Below are 23,637 nucleotides of genomic sequence, written 5' to 3'. Positions count from 1 at the left end.
ATAGGTGAAAAAATGTAAAAGAGGGTAGCAATTATTATGCAGCCTGCTAATAGCCAGGAACATAATGCCATAGGTTTTGTTTCAACAGATTTATTATTAAATAAAAAGGTAGCAATTTTTCATAATGAATGTTTTATACATTATTCCTTTGTGTATCAGGCCTCTAAAGTACACATTATTAAAGTCTATTAAAGTCTGTATTTAGCATTACTAATGTGCCTTTGGGGAAATTATTACAATGAAACAGCATCAGTCTTTCACAAAATTTCAATTGTTTAATATTCCTTTTCTTATCTTCAATACACATGTCTATTTTTAGCTATAATCAGACCTCATCCCAAATGCTGTAATCCCAGCCTAGAGCTGTCACAGCAAATTGTTTATGAGTTGGATTTAAGAAATAACAAGAAACGTAGATATTGTTAATTTCACCCAACACTGTTTTTTTCATGATTGGTTGCAGTTTTCCTACTGTTCTAATTAACAGGTGCTCCTTGATCACTATGACATGTGATGATACTTTATCTCTCTGGCTAGGGTTGGTTATCTTAATTAATTGCTTATATTTATATCTAACTGAGACTAGCCTCAAGATAATGCCACTCTATTAAAGTTTGAGAGTGGTAAGAAATTACAAAATTATACCACTAAAAAAAATAGAAAAGAAAACCAAATAAACCAGAAGAACATATAAACTATGATTAGTCAAATCAAATCTCTGCATTTAAAAGTAAACATCATTTACTAGATGTCTACTAGACTAGAAATATGTGTCTTCTGAACAGTAACTGAGGAGTTTCTGCAAATTATGTATTTATGTATTTATTTTAAATAGGCATCTCTACCTTTTTTTCTAGTACATTAATTTTATCACACAGTATGAGATTTTTAAAAAACAAAGCCAATGATGTACATATATTCAAAAGCACAATGTTCTCTGAAAATATAGAAAATACTGTTAGGCTTATTTTATGAAGACAAAGGACAATAGGAAGCTGGGAAGAATACCAGCAACTATATGTTATAAGGCCTCTGTATCACAAAAATGAAGGGAAAATAAAGCCAATCTAAAGTATTAGGTACTTAAATTAATAAGCTGGATTGGAAGCAATCTTTTCATTATAAATTTCCTTTCATACACAGCAATCCCACTGAGGTGATACCTTTGTAAAATCAGGCAAAAATCAACTGTTAATATTCTAAAGATGGACAAACCACAGATTAAGTACCTAAATAATCATGTTTCCAGTCACCAATTAACTAAGTAGAATTCTCTTAATTGTATCTATTAAGGCCTACTAATTGAGAGAAAAAGGGCAAAGTTGAGGACTTGGAGAAAGAAGACAGAAACATTTGTCTGCCTGATTCATAAAGGTCAGAATCCCCTGGCCGCTGTTGTAGGAAACCAGCCATTACCAGTCATGAAGAAAAAGGCAGCAGCACACTTTGAGTATCCGAAGGGCCTCTTTACTGGGGTTGCAAGGCTCTTGTGGGCTTAGTCCAACATGATGATATAGGACAAGAACCTACCTGTTCAGTCAACATGCACTTAAAACTCCCGATGAAGGATGGCCCAGGGCAGTCCACTGGTATGGGGCAGGGGGCGCAGAGAAGCAAAGCCTGTTTTAATCAAGAAAATACTAGGCACTCCTCTTTAAATCCTCAAAAAATGAGGATGAACAAGATTTCAAAACCAACGATCACGATGTGTGTGAAAGTACCAGCAATGAGAATGAAGTGGGACTGAATATAATCTTTCCTACAAATGAAACCTGTTTGATGGTATAAGGAAAATGGATGAGCTGTGGTCAAGAATGGGCCGAGGCAGACATCTAGTCCAGCATGACTCGGCGAGTTTGGAGTGCAGGCACACAGCTCCACGTGTTATGTAACCATGCCATGTGAGATGCATTAAGTAATCACTCATGTGCGCTCATGCTTGACTCAGAGCCACTACTGTCTGTAAAAGGTATAATTACCCTGCTAACGCTGTACATAACGGCTTGCACCCGTGGCTCGTCCCCAGGCTCGCACCCATGGCTTGCTTGTGCCCATGGCTTGCTTGTGCGCATGGCTCCCTTGTGCCCAGAGAGAATAAGCCATGTTGAAACGCCCCAAGATTCCTTGACTGGTCTTTCAGCTGCCTGCCACTCGTCCACCGACTTTCCTCCGACCTCATTTAGAACCTGACAGATGGTCAGTAGCTGTAGATGTATTTCAAAGAAGTTATCATGATTCACAGCTAGGCCTCTCAGACTTGAAATTATATTACAGTCATGTCAAAACATATCCTTTCTTCTCTGGGGCCTATAGGGTCTTAACACAAACACAAAGTTCAGCTTTTCTATTCTGAAGCCTTAATTTACCTCCTACCTGTTCAAACTCTCCTTCATCTTTTCTGACATTATCAGGAGATGTTACGTCAGGCCACATGACCCCTTCACTCAAGACAAGGCATTGCCATGTCCATATGACACAGTCGTGGGCGCACAGAGTCTCAGAGCTAGAGCTCACTTCAAGGTGCTCCAGCACAATCATTCATCTGATGCTCAGACTCTCTGTACAAAAAGGTTCAGATTTTCAGCATAAGCCCTGGAACATGAAGACTGTGATATGGTTTGGCTGTGTCCCCACTCAAATTTCAAACTGCAGCTCCCATCATTCCCACATATCATAGAAGCGACCTGGTAGGAGGTAACTGGTAACTGAATCATGGGGGTATGCCTTTCCCATGCTGTTCTTGTGACAGTGAATAAGTCTCATGAGATCTGATGGTTTTATTAAGGGGAGTTCCCCTGCACATGCTCTCTCTTGCCCGATGTCATGCAAGATGTGACTTTGACTTTGCTCCTCCTAACTTTCCACCATGATTGTGAGGCCTCCCCAGCCATGTAACTGTGAGTCCATTAAACCTCTTTTTGTTTATAAATTACCCAGTCTCAGGTATGTCCTTATTAGCAGTGTGAGAACACGTTAATACAGATTACTTCTTGGAGAAGTAGGCACCAGCCAGTGCTTCACCACACACTGCTCTGAGATTTCTTGGTGAGTCATGCAAACAAAGAGAGAACAACAGAAATACATTTCTGGTTAGGCAGAAAGAGGAGAAGAGATGGGACTGAAATAGAAGCATTACTGTAGCTCCATAGTCAAGATGACTGTGTACAGAGAGAAGTCTACCTAACTTAGGGAGCAATCCTCTGGAATGTATATGTTTCATACACATTTATACAAACACACATTATATGCATGCACACATTTTAAAGGCAAATGGGCATAAATATATTCAGTTAATTCTTTTAAATTTGTCTTATCTCTCTTTCATGCCAAATTGACCCTCTACTCAATTACATGGTAAGTTGTATTTTAAATATGCACTTCCATACCTCTCAGGAGGGAGTTACAGTGCTATTTTCTTCCTGAAACATCATGAATTTCCCAGTATAAGGCAGGTGGAGACACAGTCTGGAGGTCTAACTTGGCCTTTAACATTTCCATGAACCTCACATTCGACAGGACTCAATGTACATGTAACAGAGGGGCTACAGCGGCCTGGTGCCAGCAATGTTTCTTTTTGGCTTCACAAACTCTATAAAAATGAAATTTTTTTGAAGAGCTAAGGGAAATTATATCTTAAATATGTAGAAAGTGAGAACAGAAGTGCTACAATGTCCAAGGGCACTCACTGACCAGGACTGAGGGTCCAGATTCTTGTTAGAGGAAAGCCTGCTACATATAAGACATAGGCACAGTCTAACTCAGTGGTTCTCAAATTCATCTCACGACCCTTTTACAGGCTCACAAATGATCGCAGACCCTAAAGAGCTTTTGTTTATGTGAGTTATTTCTATCAATGTTTACCATACTAGAGGTTAAGCTCAAGAAAGTTTTGGAACATGAAAACACAGGCACACATCCCAGAAGTGATGCCATTGCATGTCACAGTCTCTTGAAACATCACTGTGTACAGTCAAGAGAGAAAGGGTGAAAAAGGTAAATCATATCTTAGTATTATTATAAAAATGGCTTTTATCTTGCAGGCAGACACCCTGAAAGGGTATAAGAGTGTCCCTCCCGAGGGTCCCCAAACCATAGTTTGGGAACCACTGGTCTAGTTCAAACTTGTACCCATCAGCAGTGTCTTTGAACACGTAAATGAAGAAATGGCACAGTACTGAGTAAGAGGATGTACTGTTCATTTTTAAAAACTGAGCCACTGAATCAAAGGATGGCATCTTTTTCTAGAGCATTTCTCTACTCACTACTTCCCCCAAACCATTAGTATATTAAAATGATCCTTCCTGGTAATATGCCAAAGCAGAATGACCCTAGGTCCAAATCTCTGTTTTGACCACTCTGTTTTCTATCTGCTTACTAAATATCTTCATCCATTTGCACCTCGAATGCAAAACAGCTAAAATAGTACTTATTTTTTAAATGTTTGGTTTCTTTTCTAGTTGTTAATGAAATACACAAATATTGTAGAAAAGCTGAAAATACCAAAAAGTATTTTTTAAAAAAGAAAGAAATGTGTCCTGTTTCCACCCTCTGGGAAAGCCATGGTCACCATTCTGGGTAATAGCCTTCTGGTCTTTTTATCATGCATATTTTAAAAATGCAGTGAAGTTCTTTTTTTTTTTGAGACAGAGTCTCGCTCTGTCACCCAGGCTGGAGTGCAGTGGCATGATCTCGGCTCACAGCAAGCTCTGCCTCCCGGGTTCATGCCATTCTCCTGCCTCAGCCTCTTGAGCAGCTGGGATTACAGGCGCCCGCCACCACACCTGGCTAAGTTTTTGTATTTTTAGTAGAGACGGGGTTTCACTGTGGTCTCGATCTCCTGACCTCATGATCTGCCCGCCTCAGCCTCCCAAAGTGCTAGGATTACAGGCGTGAGCCACCGTGCCCCACTGTGAAGTTCATATTTTAAAGATACTTAGTATATTTTATTTTAAAATATTTTTAGTGTGAAAGAAATGCACATTGCTTAAGAAAATCTAGAACACACAGGCAAAATAAAGATAATGCTCATAATATGTTGATATGTATAAGCAATCTTTATTCTGTGTGCATACTGTACCTTTTTTAAAAAAATGAAATAATGATCAGACTGCACATACTGTTATATAACTTATCTTCTTCGCAATTTATTTAGAACATCTTTTTATGTCACTCAGTATTCCTCAATCCCTCCTTGGCATTTTCATTGTATGGCTGTACCATGGTTATTACCTTCAAAAATTACTATTTTAAGAATATTGTGATGAACATCTTAGCTAAACTTCTGCACACATCCATGGTGGTTCTCTTTGAGTTAATGTCGTAGAAATGCAAATTCTGGGACAAAAGGTGTGTCAATTTTTTAAGAGTTGATATACCTTATTTAAGTCCCCTTAAGAAATGTGTTCTTTCACTAACTGTGTATGAGAGAGCCTGATGTTCCCTATTACCAACTTCACTGGGTAAATGTTACAAATCTTCATCAATTGTATAGGTGAAAAATTCTATCTCATCATTTTAATTTGAGCATCAATTTCCTTTGATTGCTGTTGAGATTGAACATTTTTCTTCCATTTTATTGATCATATTTCTTTCTTTGTTGGTCTTACCTTTCTGTTCTTTGCCCATTTTCTATTAGTGTAATTACCTTTATCTCATAAATCTATATAATTTGTAAGAACGCTTAATAACTCTTTCTCATATATGGGTAAATACTGCCCCAGCTTGTCTTTTATCTTTTAGAACAGTTCAGAATGTCTTTTGATTGAAAGAAGTTCTGAAGTGTTACAAAGCTAAGTACATTCTCTTCCTTGATAAGTTTCTGACACTAGAAATTAATAAGGCCTTCTTTATTCTAAGATCATTTAATTTTTAGTTGTATTTTCTTCCATGTCACTAGTTTAAACCTTGCAATAGCTCTTCAAAGTCTGCCACAAGGAGGACCTGGCCAATGCCTTCAGAAAAATGACTGTTAAGGCTTATTAAATATAGATTGGACATTTGGTGAAACAAACCATTGAGGGTGTCCTGGAAAGGAGAGGAGAGAGATCTTTTATGTTTATTATTTGCCAATTCCTTATGCTACCTCTAGTAGCTCTGTTAACTTGCTCTTTGAGTATAAGAAGTTTAAAATGAAAAAAGTGTTGACATTAGTTTTATGTTAAAATATTAAACCAGTGGGTATGATGACTCTTCTTACCTTTGCCAGAACGGCAGCTGTCTTAGATAGAAAAGACCTTTGTTATATTCACTAATGTATTTCTTGCAAGCACAGTGCATGGCATATAGTATCCACTCGACAAATATGTGTTGGAGCTGATGTTTTACCAACTAGATCTATGTATATGCCAGGTTTGGGGTGAGCGAGGCAGGGATAATAAAGTCTGGACTTCACAGCTTCATATGAAGGAGGTGCAATGTAAGAAAAACTCCAAATGAAGGTAGAAACTAAATTTCAGTTTTACTTTTTAGTTCACTGTAGAGATATTGATCTGCGTGTAAACATGAAACTGCCTCAGACCTGGGACAGTAGGATGTGGTGCTGAATACTGGAAAATATTCAGAGAAAAAAAATTCTGCTAGGCAGATCATTAAGCAAAACAGTGGCATCCACCCACTAAAAGAGACAAGAGGCACTACTCTACTTCATTTTGATGTTTTGGCATTTGTCCAAAGCAATAAAAATCAGATCCGGCTTGATCTGAACATAACAAGGAAGAAACAGTTCTCAAGAAGATTCTTTTTCACGATGGGGGAAGGGAGAGGGTCATTTTGTACAACAATGGAAAAATCAATTATTTTTCAATCAGATGGAGTGTCCTCATAAATTTAAAGCACAGAACAGCATGTGACATGCCTTTATAAAAAACAGCGACCACAAGGGAGATGAGTAAAGGATCATAATCCTAAGGTTCCTACTAAGAAGGAAAGATCTTTCAAGGGGAGAACAACACTTTTCTTGCTAGTGTGTTTTCTGTGAATGTACGCAGTAGTCGGTATGCACTGAATGTACATCATCCTGCACAATTTGCCTCTACAGAATCCTGTTCAATTGGCTTCCCATTTGGCTATGGTTTTTAAGTGATACACTGAAATCTTTTCTCTATAGCATGATAATGCAGCAGTAACACAAATAAACCCGAAACTGGCAAATATACTATATGTAATATATATTTATACATATTAGCAAGAAAATAACCAAGAAAGTAGTAGAAATACTTTTGACAGAATTTAAAAGTTAAATTTTGGCCAGGTGTGGTGGTTTACACCAAGTGGCTTAATCCCAGCATTTTGGGATGTTGAGGTGGGAAGACTGCTTGAGTCCAGGAGTTCCAGACAAGCCTGGGGTAACATGGTGAAACCCCAACTCTACAAAAAATACAAAAATTAGCCAGGTATGTTGGCACACACCTGTCGTCCCCGCTACTCAGGAGGCTGAGGTGGGAGGATTGCTTGAGTCCGGGAGGTTGAGCACTACAGCCTGGGTGACAGAGCAAGACCCTGTCTTTCTCTCAAAAAAAAAAAAAAAAAAAGTTAAATTGCAATTATGAAGTTTTTGATCAACATAAAGATTGGAAAGTCAGCTCTTGCAAAAAGCTGCGAAGAATGTATGAACATTGGAAGGAGGGTCAAGTCTGCATGAGGGTTTGGGAGAATGCATACCCTGGGAAAATATGTGCCCCACAATTTCCTTAATACGTAAGGCTCAGAATTTACAACCATTAATGCCTGTTTACAAATTTAAAAGGTGAATAAATAAATATGAGGCTGTCTACTCTGTGTAAACCCATGAGTCTGTTATCGTATTCCATGTACACTGACATATTTCCTGCAGACTGGCCTCCGGGATGACAGCAGATTCATGGTGGGCCTTATGTGCAGGAATGCCCTCTGTTTCTGTTTTTAGCCAGCAGTGATATACCAACATGCTAGCTATCCGAAGGCCAGAAGTGCACCCCTTTCTAGTGTTTCCTCAGATCCTGGCACAGATCGGAGTTCAAGAAGGTGAGGAATGAAGGCCCTACCTGGTGGACAGTAACTCATGAGGTATCAGGGTAGTCCTGTTAAATTAGTGCAGCCAACCGCTAATCCCTTTGTGCCATGGGGTTTGGGGATTCTGTGTTTTCTAGAGGGATGGTCCGCGATGGATTCAAAAGAGAGCTGTCAATGTCTAACTGCAATCAGCATCGCCCTGGCACTTCACAGGAATAACAAGGACCCTAGAACACCAGGGCCACCCTCCATCCGTATACTTCCCTAACTGAAGTGCCCCATCAGTGAGCTGGGGTTTAGGAAGAAAGGAGAGCATTACAGTGTGTGTCTGAGGAAGAGGAGAGTGCACAATTCGAATGTCTCCAACTTTCTAGGAACAAATCCACTTAGAACGTCAGTCACACCCACAACAATATTTCTAGCACTCCAACTAACACCATAATTGAGGAGGAGATTCTCTGGTTTTATTTATGCTGAGAAGAGCTGTTTCCTCCCCAGAGAGTGACCTATTCTTTGTCTTATGCCAAGAAAGCCATAAGAAAAATGCTGACCTATGAAGGTGACACATCGTGCTTAATCACTACTTTCGATTAAAACAATATAAAATAAAGCACGTACTGAGCCACTCAGGCAGAACATAATATCCCAAGCAACAGACACACCTACTGAGACTTGACATTTCTGAGGAGTCTGGTTCCCAGCTGTGTGTGGAGAGTGAATCCATGACATTAGATGTTGGGTTGCTCTGGAGAAACTTAGGGCGGAGCTGTCACAGCAAACTGCATTTGCTGATAACAGATTTCCAAAAAGTTGCCTTAGCTTTTCAATACACCAAACTCCAAATACTAGGAGCCAAAAGAGGTTTGCAGCCATGGATCTCCCCTCCTCCCCGCCTCCAGTCATGACCCTGGGGCAGAACACCTGCTTACTTTCCAGTATTCCAACAGCTCACTTCTCAAACGCGGCTTAACGCCAAGTGTTTAAGCTGGGATAGGGTTGAAGTGGGAAAACTCAGTTCTGGTTTCTTTCTCTTTGGCTAAGCTCAGCCAAACGAAAACTCCTCAGAAACAACTGCTTGTTTTTTTGCTGGTCTCTTCAGATAGGATAAAGCAGCCGGTGTCTCCCATAAAACTTGCATCTAGGGAAATAGGGTAAGTGCACAGAGGGCTTTTTCAGCTTTCTCCAATCCCTGAAGCTTCCCAGGGCCCTTCCTGCCCATAAGAAGGCTGAGTAAATGACCATGAGAAAAGTCACCACTGGAAGAGGGTCCTTTAGTAGAAGAATTTCAACAAGGTAAATGGAATTTCTAAAGTCTAGAGATTCCATATGCTCTTTTGACAACGAAATCATTAAACAGTGCTGCCCAACTCTACCACAATCCATATAACAGGCCCACAATAACACACCTGTTTTTGTAGGCCTTCAGAAATATCTCTCCCATTTTAAATCCTTTAGTGGCTCATAGGATCTGGCCCTTGCCTCCTTCTCTGGGCTTATATCTGACTGCTATCTTCCACTAGCGCAGTAGTTTTCAACCAAGGGGTAATTCTGTCTCTGTATGGGACATTGGGCAATAATCTGAGGACATTTTTGGTTGTCACAATTAGAGTGAAGGGAAGGGGATGCTACAAAAAATCCTAAAATGCAGAAGACAGTCCCTCACTTCAAAGAATTACCTGGTCCAAATATCAAGTGTCAAGGCTGAGAAACCCTGCTCCAGTCATACCAAACTCTTTCCTGGTCTCTGAGCACACCAGGCTTTCTCATATGCTTTTGTGCTTAAACACATTCCTCTACCTGGAATGACTTGCCCTATCTTCCCTGTCCAGGAAATTACCATTTCTCATCCAGGATCCTACTCAAATGTCGCCTCCTCTACATTGTCCTTCCCAGATTCCCCAGAGTTGGATGTTCCTTTTTCTGTGCCTCCAGAGCTTCTGGTACATACCTTGTTAGAACACACTCGCTATGCTGCCCCAAGATAGTCTGCACATGCTGAAGGCATGTCTCAAGTTGTATTCTTCGTTTATTCCCATAGTGCCCATCTGGTAATAAATCGCCACCCACCAATTTAATCAGGGAATAAATAAAAATGGAAAAGATGCACCCTACACTCTCTTGCAACTATGTCTAAGGGATAATAGTGTCCCCAACATAAAAACAACAGCAGTAAATATGTATCAAGTGCTTGTAATGTGGACAGGCACTATATTAAGCACTGGTACATGTAGTAACTCATTTCATCCTTACAATAATCCTATCAGGTAGGTATCATTATTATCAGCATTTTACAGATGGGGAAATTGAGGAACCAAGAAGTCAGGCCACTTGCCTAGGGCCACTGACACTAGCATCTGGAAAAAGTGATATTTAGTCCCAGGAAATCTAGCCTCAGAGTCTCAATATTCCAATATTCATGCCAAGGCAGTTATGCTAAAACCCAGTATTTCAGCCACTCAGAGGCCCCTGGCAAGTATAAATGACACCTCCAGAGGACTATGCAGTCAGAGTAGCCACTAGCACCTGTGACCCTGCTTGTGGGGGATCACACGACTCTCCAACTCTGAAACGCTTCTGGCAGGAGAAGCAACGTCTTCACATCGTGGAAAGACATATGCATTCCAGAAAATCATGGTACCATAAAGGAAATACAAGTGCTGATTCCTCAAAGTACCTCTTACCTTGTTCATGCTGCAGGGATGGGAGCAAGGGATCAGACATGTCACAATGCGAGGCAGCTCTTGAAGATTCTCCTCATTCCTGGAGCCCTCACTTTCTGAAGCAGACAGCTGCACTGTGAATATAAACAAAGAAATCCATCAGCTGGTGCCCAGGAAGGAACAGAGCACTGCCATGTCCAGTGCCTTGCTGCCATGATGGCAATGATCCAAGTCTGCACTGTCCAACATGGTAGCCACTAGTCAGATGTGGCTATTACTGAGCACTTGAAAAGCAGCTAGTGCAAATGGGGGCTGCCAGGACTCAACAGCTAGAACTTCCACATATTTCCTAGGAAGGCAGTGTACCATAAGGGAATTCAGGAGGTCAGCTTTCCATGGGCCAAATGAACTAAACAGTTCAATTCCCCCCAAATAGAAAAATAGTCCACCATGTTTTTATTCATGCTATTTATTCTTTACATGAAGTTTTTGATTCATATGAATTACGTTTCAGAGTAAAAGGATTCTTCTTTGTCTTTTTTTTTTTTTTTTTGACATACAGTCTCATTCTGTTGCCCAGGCTGGAGTGCAGTGGCATGATCACGGCTGACTGCAGCCTCAACCTTCCGGGCTACAGCAATCCTCCCACCTCAGCCTCCCAAGTAGCTGGGGCTGCAGGCGTGCACCACTACGTCTGACTAATTTTTGTATTTTTTATAGAGACAGGGTTTTGTCATGTTGTCCAAGCTGGTCTCAAACTCCTAAGCTCAAGTGATCCTCCTGCCTTAGCCTTTCAAAGTGCTGGGATTACAGGTGTGAGCCACCATACCTGGCCAGTTTCAAGGTTAATTTGTCAAATATTAAGGGAAAATATTTTAAAAATGACTTCTATTGCTTAAATGGATTTGTAGCCTTTTCCTCTGAAAGGTGTTTACAGGTGGAACTGAGAGGAGAGCAAAACATTGTAAGGTTCCTGATACTCAATTTGTGTATTATTTTTTTAAGTTGCATCTAGGAAGGATTTATACATCTGTACCTTCCCATAATACATGGAATTGGAAGTTTAACTGGAACTGCAGTGCTTTTAAAAATGAAAAATACACTGTTTTTAATTATAATATATTAAGAACATAGAAAATGTTCAATAGGAAAATAAAAAGGTACTCATAACCCCACAAGCCCACCATAACCATCTTTAGTTATTAGTAATCAGCCTTGTCTACACTGCAGAATGACATGTCTGCTAACTAAGTTGGGGACATGGAGAATTCCAAAGCTGTATTCCCCATATTAACATCTTTCACTGCTAAGAAAATGATTTTGCAATTTACATTTTCAAAGATAAACTCCTACTCCATGCACATTACTATTCTATGAACATAATATTACTATATTCCTTTTATAAATCAGACGATAGGGAGAGGAAATTGTAAATCACTCCTTGGCTATTTGAAATACAGATTCCAAAGAAAATACCACATTTGGATTAAAAACTTAAATGTAAGACCTAAAACCATAAAAACCCTAGAAGAAAACCTAGGCAATACCATTCAGGACATAGGCATGGGCAAAGACTTCATTACTAAAACACCAAAAGCAATGGCAACAAAAGCCAAAATTGACAAACGGGATTTAATTAAACTAAAGAGCTTCTGCACAGCAAAAGAAACTATCGGCAGAATGAACAGGCAACCTACAGAATGGGAGAAAATTTTTGCAATCTATCCATCGGACAAAAGGCTAACATCCAGAATCTACAAAGAGCTTAAACAAATTTACAAGAAAAAAAAACCCATCAAAAACTGGGCAAAGGATATAAACAGACACTTCTCAAAAGAAGACATTTTATGCAGCCAACGAACTTATGAAAAAATGCTCATCATCATTGGTCATTAGAGAAATGCAAATCAAAACCACATTGAGATACCATCTCACACCAGTTAGAATGGCAATCATTAAAAAGTCAGGAAACAACAGGTGCTGGAGAGGATGCGGAGAAATAGGAACACTTTTACACTCTTGGTGGGAGTGTAAATTAGTTCGACCATTGTGGAAGACAGTGTGGTGACTCCTCAAGGATCTAGAACTAGAAATACCATTTGACCCAGCAATCCCATTACTGGGTATATACCCAAAGGATTATAAATCATTCTACTATAAAGACACATGCAGATATATGTTTATTGCAGCACTGTTCACAATAGCAAAGTCCTAAAACCAACCCAAATGCCCATCTATGATAGACTGAATAAAGGAAATGTGGCACATATACACCATGGAAAGGTATGCAGCCATAAAAAAGGATGAGTTCATGTCCTTTGCAGGGACATAAAGGGAACCAGAAACCATCATTCTCAGCAAAGTAACACTAGAAGAGAAAACCAAACACTGCGTGTTCTCACTTATAAGTGGGAGTTGAACAATGAGAACACATGGACACAGGGAGGGGAACATCACACACTGGGGCCTATCAGGGGGTGGGGGGCTAGGGGAGGGATAGCATTAGGAGAAATCCCTAACGTAAATGATGAGTTGATGGGTGCAACAAACCAACATGGTACATGTATACCTATGTAATAAACCTGCACGTTGTACACATGTACCCCAGAACTTAAAGTATAACAATAAAAAAAGAAAATACCACATTCAGTCATAGCAACAGCATATTTTAACAATAAGGTACAACATGGAGAGCTCCTGGAATTCCAACTTTGTAGCATGAATATATCCAAACATCTCCACATGTACATGATGTCCAGGTAATCATGGCTTCAAAGTCAAGAAAACTCAATATCTAATTCTAATTGATCTTAAAGTGACTGAAAAAAAAATAATGCATATAACTTTTACTCTTTCGATTTCTAGAAGCAGGTGCTAATAAATTTCTTAGTTTTAAAGTAGAACTTCATACATGCTGTTTCCTTTTCAATGTATGTATCAATCCATTTAAAAACTACAGCCCAGAACTTAACTGGAAAGCTTGCCCAAATGCCTAGCAAAGATGCCTCATGTCACAATTCAATTTCTATCTACACATTGGTATCAACACAGGAAATGTGGGCACAAGAAGATAATAACAAACAGACAAGGATTCTTGAACATCATTTCCCTGAGGAACCCCACCCAGCTCCAATCATGCCACAATCCCCATACTCTCAGAACTTGGATAAATAACTTGCACTAAACTGATTACAGATCCCTTCCTGCCCCCGCCCCAACTGTTCTTATGTCATTCTCATGTATGTTGTTTTACAACCGAACCAGGCTAAAAACCCTTTGAGGGAAACATTAGTCACACAGAACGTTTTAAAACAAACGTTACAAGAGTTTTTTCTTTGCTGTCACTCACAGGGCCTAGGATGATACAGACTTTTAAGTGTGGGGTCTTAAAAACAATGTTAATAATTGTTGCAGTTGTCTTTGGAGTTCTTTTAAAAAGGAAAATCTCTAAATGCCAGGATTGTAAATCTTTTTAAAAATATTAAGAATATTGGCCAGGCGCGGTGGCTCAAGCCTGTAATCCCAGCACTTTGGGAGGCCGAGATGGGCGGATCACAAGGTCAGGAGATCGAGACCATCCTGGCTAACACGGTGAAACCCCGTCTCTACTAAAAAATACAAAAAACTACCCGGGCGAGGTGGCGGGCGCCTGTAGTCCCAGCTACTCGGGAGGCTGAGGCAGGAGAATGGCGTGAACCCGGGAGGCGGAGCTTGCAGTGAGCTGAGATCCGGCCACTGCACTCCAGCCTGGGTGACAGCGAGACTCCATCTCAAAAAAAAAAAAAACAAACAAAAAACAAAAACAGAATATCATGCAACTGTATAGTACCCCAAACTGTACAATGCACTTTTATATATTAATACTCTCATTTAATATACTAATACCAATCTGGGTGGTAGTTTTCCTAATTTGGAAACCAGACACAGAGAGGTAAAAGAATTTTTCTTGGTTCTTGCTGAAATAAGCAATAGACCCTGGACTAGAAGAGACTTCATTTCAAGACACTATGGAATTAAAGCATGTGAAAGACCACAAATAAAAAATAAACACAACACACACCCCAAAACACCCCCGCCAAAACAACACACATACACACACATGCACAGACCAAGACCACCATTTAACAGAAAACGCCTCAGAGAACAGACGACAATTTTAGAAACTGGGTCAGTTCACTTCTGGACAGCAACCAAAAAGACTGGCCTTGTTCTATCAAGTACTTTCTATCTCCTTTGAAATCGAGAGAACCTGGCTGTTTTGCAGCCAATTCAGTTTATGAAGAAGCTTAGCGAAATCTACAGCTTAAAAAAGGAGACTGCATCTTAAATATAAAGCATTAAGGAAAAAGATACCTGAGTCACCGTGGTGGAATCAAGAATTTTTTTTTTTTAGTTTATTATTCAATGTTTCCTTTCATTTTTTTAAAAGCTGGATTCCTCTAGCACTGAACAAAAGAAAACTACAGATGCCTTTAAAGGGTGCCTTGAGAAAGTTAATCCCATAAGCCCCTGTGTGACTTCCACTCAGCTGATCTTAACAGTCGGTTCAATGGTCAATCTTAGACTTCTAAAACTTTTAAAAGGTTAATAAAACATAATTTGTCTTTCCAGGTGGATAGAAGCATGGGTAAGAAGAAAGGTGGGCCGGAATTACAGAATCCCAGCACTTTGGGAGGCTGAGATGGGTGGATCACTTGAGATCGGGAGTATGAGACCAGCCTGGCCAACATGGAAAAACCTCATCTCTACTAAAAATACAAAAATTAGCTGGGCATGGTGGTGCAGGCCTGTAATCCCAGCTACTTGGGAGGCTGAGGCAGGAGAACAGCTTGAACCAGGAGGCGGAGGCTGCAGTGGGCCAAGACTGCACCAGTGCACTGCAGCCTGGGTGACAGAGTGAGACTCTGTTTCACAAAAAAAAAAAAAAAAAAAGGAGGTGGGGTCAGAGACAAAGTAAGTCTAAGAAGAAGAGAGAAATGATAAGAAAAGATGAAAGATACAAAGAATGGAGAAAAACAAAGGGCAGGTAAGCAAACAAAGACACTCAGAGATAGGTTTGGTAACATGGCCAAGAGCCCCACACCAGCCAGGTCCTCACTATGGAAGGACCCAGAGATTTGGGCTCCTGGTGACAACTGCACATCCTATGGTTTCTCTGGGGTTATACTCTCATGTCTCAGGTGTCAGCAAATGGCAGTTGGAGAAACACCAGGCCTACCTGATTCACCACTATTTATTTACCATCCCAACCCTCCATCTACCATGGAGAGAAGCCTATTTTACCTGTATCACTGTTGATGTGGTATAGAGGTATGCTGAGAATAACATAAGTCACCTTTAACCCTATGCTCTTTAAAGAGAAGCTTGAAAGTGTCGAGGGCTGTGTGTGTGTGTGTGTGTGTGTGTGTGTTCTCTTGGCCCTTGAAAATGCAACTAACACTGCCAATATTGAATAGAATATGGTGAGTTGGGTTTTTCTCCCCACTCCAACTCCCACTCTCTTCTATGATGTCCATTCTAGAAGCCTTCTGTAATCTCTCTCAAAGCCGGGGAGCTCAGGTACTCCTGTGGGAGACAGACAGGCCAACAAGAACGAGCAGGTCACTCTTCGTAGGGTTAAAGGTCTCACTAGCTTTTAGACATCGTGCACCATGAGGCCAGTCTGTAGGATGGACTCTTTTCCTACCCTTCCCACCACCATGTCCAGCAGCTTAGGCAGAGGGCTGGAGCATGAGGGCCTATGCCAGGCCCAAGAGCTTTTGGAGAAGGAATAATGAAGTAATCAAGGTGAACAGGCTCTGAAGTCTAGAAAAAAAAATGCTCTTGCATCTAGGACTTAGAAACTTGGGAAATCAGATGGACAGGTGAGAGCAATATCCCTAATCTCCTCTACTCTATGGACATAGAGTAATAGGGGTGGAGTAATTGACATGGCTTCAAAGTTTAGTCTGGACAATCTTCAACTGGAGACCTTCAACTGAAAAAATATAAGGCCATTTTTATTACAGAAAGGCTAATCCCTCCTTTCTACAATAGGGGGCATGGTGCTGGGATTAATGGATCCAAAGGCAAAGAAGCTAGACTCCTGCCCCCTTCCCCTAGTGCACACACACCTTCTTTCCAACTGGCTGGTTCATTCCCTGCTTCCTAAAGAAGAGGCAAGAGGAACAGGGCGGAGCTTGCCAAGGAGATTCCTGCAGGTCCCTCTCCATCCTCAAAGTTACAGCAGATGTGTGGCTGTGGTTCTCCATGACTTCAGTGTCCTTGCCACCCCCACATGGAGGCAGCAAACACACTATAACATGGTTCTGCCCCAAGAGACTAGACGTTTGCCATTCTGCGTTGCTCCCGTGTGCTGCCTTCACAGCATACCATGGAAAACAGACATTCTAAGCCAGAATGACAAAAGCATCTTCCCATCAAGCATCATCAATAGCCTTCCTCCCCGAGGATAGGTTAGGTAATTTGAAAATGAATGTTCTGAAATTTTAACTAATACATGAGTTGTAGTTCAATAGGAAATGCTGATAAAGAGGGGGAAACAAGAGGATTATAAATTGCAAAAGAGAGACACATTGCTGGTGACACATACACACAAATGGTCCGAGAGCCAGATGGGGAGAAACAGAGGCCAGGAAAGGGCCAAGAGTGACAAGTGGTAGAGTGTCCATCACTTTCATACACCCACTTCTGACACACAGGCTAGGGGTTTCTTGCACTTGGTCAAATCATAAGTCAGGATATCTAATATTTAGATTCGGGGCTATCACTGTAAAATGTAAATCGCAGTCTCCAATGCTTTAGGACTATCTCAATTTAAAGGCACAACACAGAGGGCCCCCAAGAGGTTACTTGGCCTGGCCCACTTCCCTTGCCTAAGTGACTATTTAAACCAGCGGCCACAAATTCAGATGACTGCAGGGGTCCAGAAAGAATGAGATGAGTGAAAGGTCAGGTCTGGGAAGACAGCGAGGAATGGGGCATCTGGGGAGCCTGCCACTTAGCTCTAGCCCCAGCAAAGCAGGAACAAGCCCCATGTGCCAAGAGCTTCTGATACTCAGGAAACAGAGTTGAGAGACTGCATAAAATCATTTGCTGTTTTAATGTTGGAAACTCATGCTAATACTTTGGAAATTTTGTAGGTGTTGGGTCTGGTTGGCTAGTTTGCCTCTTCTACTGCACACCTTCTATGTCAGTCAGGGGATTCTTTGTTCCTGTAAACCTCTGGGGGAGAAAACTCTCCACCTGCCTCTTGGCCCCTCTGGGTTGTACTGTGACGGCTTCACTGCCCACAGAAAGCCAGGGAGAAGAGTGGGCAAAGACAGGCAGGGGCCAAGTCAGTCTGAATATCAACTCCACCTCTCGGAATGTGATTTTTGGCAAGTTACTGGCTCTCTCTCAGTCTCTGTTCCTTTATCCCTAAAACTGGAGGAAATTCTTTATGCCTCTTGAGATTGTTTTGAGGATTGTTTTGAGCATTTCACGAGAAGAGATCTTGTCTATTTTGTACTAGTACCCAAATACCCAGCACCTATCCTGCTGCCTTACATACAGTAGGCACTCAATATATGCCAAAATTAATTATAATGTTTGGGAAGATCTCCTGTAAGCCCGGCACCAGTTGAACCTATTTCCTTTCATTCTCTCCTCTTCTGATGCTTTAATGTCAATATCCATATCTACTTCTCGCTTGGTCAGAATATTTTGAAATTAAACTTTATAGAAGGCCAAATTAAGAATAAATACTGAAGAGTTTTTTCTTTCTTTTTTTTTTTTTGAGACAGAGTCTCGCTCTGTCGCCCAGGCTGGAGTGCAGTGGCCGGATCTCAGCTCACTGCAAGCTCCGCCTCCCGGGTTTACGCCATTCTCCTGCCTCAGCCTCCCGAGTAGCTGGGACTACAGGCGCCCGCCACCTTGCCCGGCTAGTTTTTTGTATTTTTTTAGTAGAGACGGGGTTTCACCGTGTTAGCCAGGATGGTCTCGATCTCCTGACCTCGTGATCCGCCCGCCTCAGCCTCCCAAAGTGCTGGGATTACAGGCTTGAGCCACCGTGCCCGGCCGAGTTTTTTCTTAAGAAGCATGGCATACTTTTAGGTCAGCAAGGCACTATTTGGGTACTACTAGCAACAGCTTTTTGAGTACTTCAGAAGAAAAAAAATTAAACACAAGAGATTTCATTGTCTTATTAATAAATTAAGGAATCATGCATTAAGTTTAGCTTTCTCAACTGATGTTTGCCAATAGTGCATGCCACTGCATGAGGAGTATATAGTGGCTATTCCAGGTGACTCTTGATCCATTTGTTCACTTTGGATTGAGAAGGCTGAATTATATTCATCTAGAACAAATGTTTACTAACCATGTCTTATTTACCTGGGTTTCTTTGATTTTATGCTGAAAGAATCCCAGAGCCCTCCAAACAATTTCAGCTTCCCTCTCCCTTGGCGGGGGGAAGGAGGGTTTGCTGTACAATTCAGGCAAACATATTTCCCAAGATTTGGTGAGAAAGTGAAATAACAAACAGCCTGGTGGGTTACTTCAGAGTGACCCACTGCAATGGGAGCACTGTTAAAGAAGCGTTAAGGGGACCAGCTATCTCTCCAATAAAAAGTTTCCAATTAACTAAAATATTCTCAAGAAGATCTTGGGGACAAGCTATAAGTAGGATCATCACCTTAATTGGGGCTAGTGCTTACAACCGAAACTGCTTAGCAAGCCAGAATGGGTTATCTGCCTTGTTCCTCTTGAGAAGAAACGTTCATTAATCTGCAGAAGAAAACTCTATTTGGCCTGATGGGCTCTGCTGAAAAACAATCTCAGAGTTTCACTGTTAACCTCCGCTTTTCTGGGGCTTAGATTCTGTTCCTTGTTTTTGAAACAGGGTCTCACTCTGTTGTCCAGGCTGGAGTGCAGTGGCACCAACTTGGCTCACTGCAGCCTCAACCTCCCAGGCTCAATGATTCTCCCACCTCAGCTTCCCAAGTAGCTGGTACTACAGGTGTGCACCACCCCTGCCCAGTGAATTTTTTGTATTTTTTTGTAGAGACGGAGTTTTGCTATATTGCAAAATATATTTGGTTATTGGTTAAATATCTTCAAGTACATATGAGCTTTAAAGCAGGACAGGAAAATTCCTACGTGCCAGAAGACATTGATGCCACTGGCCTTAGAGTGTTTCAGACCCAGCTACAGGCTGGTTTCAAACTCCTGGACTCAAGTAATCCTCCTATGTTGGCCTCCCAAATCGCTGGGATTATAGGCATGAGCCACTACATCTGGCCATATTCTGTACTTCTTATTACCAGCATCTCCTGAGTGCAGCTTGTTCTTTGTGAGGGAGTACCATGTCCCAGGTTGTTAAGCCTCTCCACAGGGATCTAGTGTTTGCCTCCACTATGGCCTAAGGGCTTTCCATGCTCTCAAACCAGTGTCTAACAAAACAGCTGAAGTTATACCATGCAGGTAGTAGTATAACTATGGACCCCAGAGCTCTTCAAACAGTATAATCCTGGGTTTTCTTCTCCCTGCTCTGTGCCCCAACACACAGACTTAAAGCCCCAGAGAGACTGGGGAAAATCTTCTTGCCCCCATTTCACAAGCAATTCTGTGTGAGTATAACCAGCATAGCCCCTAGAGTCTAGAGCCTATAGCTGGGTCTGAAACACTCTAAGGCCAGTGGCATCAATGTCTTCTGGCACCTAGGAATTTTCCTGTCCTGCTTTAAAGCTCATATGTACTTGAAGATATTTAACCAATATTGGTTTATTTTAACCAATATACCTTAGGACTTTTTGGGGTGGGTGGTCAGAAGTAGGCCAGGCTGCATGAGCTCAGTATACCATTCTGCCAGAATTGGGTTCCCTAAATGCAATTCTGCCAATTTAGATCCCATATGTAGCCAATTCTAGCTGCCATTTAGGCTACAACTAGAATTAAGTTCTTTGTAGCCTATGCTAATTGCTGTGACTCTTTCACTAACTCATCCTCATTACAGAGTGCCACTCGGGGGAGAAAGTGCTTATGGGTAGCCCAGGCCTTGAGAAACCTACCCTAAGCCAGAGAAGCAGCAGGTCCAGGCAGTGACCCCAAGGAAACAGGTCACCTTCCTTCCCAAGGCTGCATTTTCCACACCCAACTAAGTCTGCCCTCAGTTCTGTGGAAAGGAATCTGCCTTCCATTAACTTTCCCATGATTTAGAACCGGATGACTGCACACTGATGTTTTAGTAGAATGAGAGTAGCAGTAGAAAGACGGCAAGAAACGCAACAAGGGCACAACCACCTTACCACATCAGGGATGTCTGCAGGGAGTCACCGTGTTCTCCGACAGCAAGCAGCCAAGAGAACAGCCACAGAAAGCGGCTCCAGCAGCTGACCCTGGGGTCTCCTCTGATCTCATTACAGCAGTTGACACTAGTCCTCACAAAACAAACAGAGGAAATTTATGCCTGCCTTAGCTGTGGAAAGCTCCACATTCCTTATTAACGAGAGTTTCAGCTTCTGAGACCACAGCCGCCGGGATGGGGAGGAGGTTGGCTGTGCTCCCAAGAAAGAACTGTGGCTGCTGCCTTGCCCTCTTTCTGGGGCTGGATATACAGGCGGTGAGCCTGAGGCCTGGGCTCTGTCCTCGGGTGACTGGGGGGAAGTTCCCTTTCTGCTATGCTAATGTCAACTTTCCTTGGCTCAGACGGTGGGGTCTTAACAGCACTGGGAAACTCCCTCTTAAACAGCACTGGGAAACTCACTACAAGGCAGTCTTGAGGGGATCCACCTGCTAAGGTCGGAATTCCAAGAGAGAGGTTGTTCTGCATAACCATACTCAAAAGTACTCTTGCCTGCACCTTCAAAAACTCTACTTAACTTGGAATTCTGACTTAAAACATTATTTCATATCTGTTAATTCAATCTTAGAAGTAACTGAGCAGTCAGCTCATGACGTAAAGAGTGAGCTTCTAAACCAGAGTAAGAAAGTGGAGCAGAAGTTCTGAACCAGAGTGGTTTTGCCTCCCAGGGGACATCTGGCAATGTTGTAGACATTTTTGGTTGTCATGACTTGGGGGAGGGTGCTACTGGCATCTAGTGGGTGAGACCATGTACAGGACAGACACCATAATCAAGAATTATCTGGTCCAAAACGTCAATAGTGCTGAGATTGGGAAACCCTGACGGGGAGGGAACATTCAGGGATATAGGCAGACTTAAAATCATGCCAACTCATAATCACATTATAATAATGTGGTATCATGCAACTTGGGGTCCCCAAAATGTAAACAACTAACAACCATAAAAATATACCAGTTCTCTCCTTGAGCAAAGTAAAAGCTGTACCTTACACAGAGTAAGATCATCAGAGTTACCTGGGAAGAAGTGGAACAGCGTCAATGTTGGACTATGTTATCATCAACATCACCAGTGCCTTGTTTACTCCAGGTCAAGGTGTGATCTGAGTGCCAACTATCAAAATTCAGTGGTAGCTATTAACAGAAGGAGTTTACACGTGAAGTTCTATGGTCACTAAAACTGTCTAAATAACCTAAGTATATATAGGTTGGAAAAAGTTGCAAAATGTTTCAACTTTAAAAATACCAACAAAATATGAGGAACCATGTTGATGTTGACCTACATTCTAGGGTGGCTAAAAGAAACAGCTGCACAATAGGGTTCTAAATAAATGCAGAATTGCAGAAATGCATCATAATGAAAATAATCAAGATGACTACTTTGAAATGCTCCCCATTTCTGTTTTTCTTGCTGTTTTCAAATATTCCCTCTCATCCACATGGCATATTTTCATTACATTTGTTGTAAGAATGTACACTTAGATAACCTACTCATTATTCTTTTATGCATTCTTTTACTCCAGCCAAAAAGGAAAAAAAAAAAAATCCCCATCCAAACAAAGCTAATGCATGGAAGCAAATTTGAAGGAAAAAAAGAATTTCATGAATGAGCAGGAGACAATTTTTTAATGGAATGTTTTAAAGGCTTGTGGTATAAACAAGTAAACAAAATTGATTCACTAACATTAATACTGTTTGCCATGATGTAAGAGTTGGTCTTTTTTTTAAAATGCCCCAGAAGCCAAAGGAAAATAAATACTGTGGTAGGGAAAAATAATACCTTACTTGGCATTTTGAAGTCATTGCTCAATCCTTCTTGCGCAAGAAAACCATAGTAATGACTTTGTTTTACCTACCGCAATTATGGTACACCTCGCAGCAATCCTCCACAATATTTTCCTCCCTCTGTTCAAGTTCTGCTAAATAATCTCTGGAAACCATTAACCAAGAGCACGGTTCCAATTTTCCTGTTCTCCCTCCCCTGCTGCCTCAGTGTCATGCTGGCGTCAGGACAAAGCAAACTTGTATGACATCACAGAGCAAACTCATTTTCTGTAAACCAGCCCCTTGGTAGTTTACCGCTACTGGAACCCAACGCTGTCAACAGTGTGGTCTTTGTTTGGTGGGTGTTGCTCTAAAAATTTTTTTAAAAAGTTTCCCAACACCTCCTTCTTCTTTTAAACAGAGGCAAGCTGCTGGAGGCGCCGTCCTCGCCTGGCCCGCCCCACTCTGTAAACTAGACATTACCTTATACACAAATGACTCTAGGCATTCCTCAGTCTAGCTGCCTCATTGCAAAATTCCTATGCTCCTCAGCAGCAGAGCAGCACGCATTCCCCTGGCTTTCCCTCTTTCCTCTTCCCCCACCCTCCTCTTTTTCTTTTCTTTCTTTTCTTTTCTTTTCTTTTTTTTTTTTTTAATTTCCACTGCCTCACTGTGTTTTTGTGTAAATGATCTCACATGACTCAACAAATCCATCTGCCTGAAGCAGGCCAAGTCTGGAGCCCTCCCAGGAGGGAGGAGAAGAATTGCTTTGTGGAAAGGACCTGGAGCTCTGCCCTTTCTCTGGCTCGAATTACCCGCCTGTCAGGCCTGACGGATTTGGCTAAAAATAAAAGGAAGCGGGCCGTGAAAAGCAGATGAATGGGC

General features: G+C 41.5%; 1 protein-coding gene across 1 annotated transcript in view; it reads right to left on the bottom strand.

Moving 5' to 3' along the window:
* BACH2 (BTB domain and CNC homolog 2) overlaps positions 1–23,637 on the bottom strand; it is a 383,325-nt gene that overhangs the window by 281,835 nt on the left and 77,853 nt on the right. The window contains exon 2 of the mRNA XM_023205309.1: positions 10,671–10,783. The gene's annotated coding sequence lies outside the window, so the exon portion shown is untranslated. The remainder of the gene's footprint in view (positions 1–10,670; positions 10,784–23,637) is intronic.

Source organism: Piliocolobus tephrosceles, chromosome 5 (genome assembly GCF_002776525.5).
Source record: "Piliocolobus tephrosceles isolate RC106 chromosome 5, ASM277652v3, whole genome shotgun sequence".
NCBI classification, from domain to species: Eukaryota; Metazoa; Chordata; class Mammalia; order Primates; family Cercopithecidae; genus Piliocolobus; species Piliocolobus tephrosceles.
The sequence above is the reverse complement of the archived record's forward strand: the minus strand, read 5'-3'. Positions and strand labels throughout refer to the sequence as shown.